This window comes from Penaeus monodon, chromosome 32 (genome assembly GCF_015228065.2).
Source record: "Penaeus monodon isolate SGIC_2016 chromosome 32, NSTDA_Pmon_1, whole genome shotgun sequence".
Lineage (NCBI taxonomy): Eukaryota > Metazoa > Arthropoda > Malacostraca > Decapoda > Penaeidae > Penaeus > Penaeus monodon.
The window spans coordinates 22,618,288-22,618,712 of NC_051417.1; positions in this window are offsets into that span (position 1 = coordinate 22,618,288).

The following is a 425-nucleotide window of genomic DNA, read 5'->3' on the forward strand; positions in this document are numbered from 1 at the left end:
CAAGTTGTTTTTATGTGTTTTTTTCCATTTTTTGATTTTTTGATCTTTTTGTTTTATCTTCTTTTTTTTTTTCCCAGTATGGTTATGGGGTTGTCTATATTGTGCGCTTTTTTTGCCCTTTATCAGCTATTTCGTTCCTTTATATTTTTGTGGTGGGCCCCAATTGTAATTTTTTTATTTTTTATTTGTTTTGAGTATAATTTCTGTATTTCGAATAATGGTTTGTATGTTTTGGTTTTGTTTTTGTAATAAGAGTGAGCTGATTTTGAGTCTGAAAAAATAACTGATGTTTTTAAATCTTTATTCTGGATATATAAAAATTTCCCTTGTTTTATAGAAAAGGTTCACCCCATTTTTCTTTTTCTTCTGGAAATTTCCAAAATTTTGTGATGTTTTTTCTTGGATGTATATGGCTGTGAAGGGTT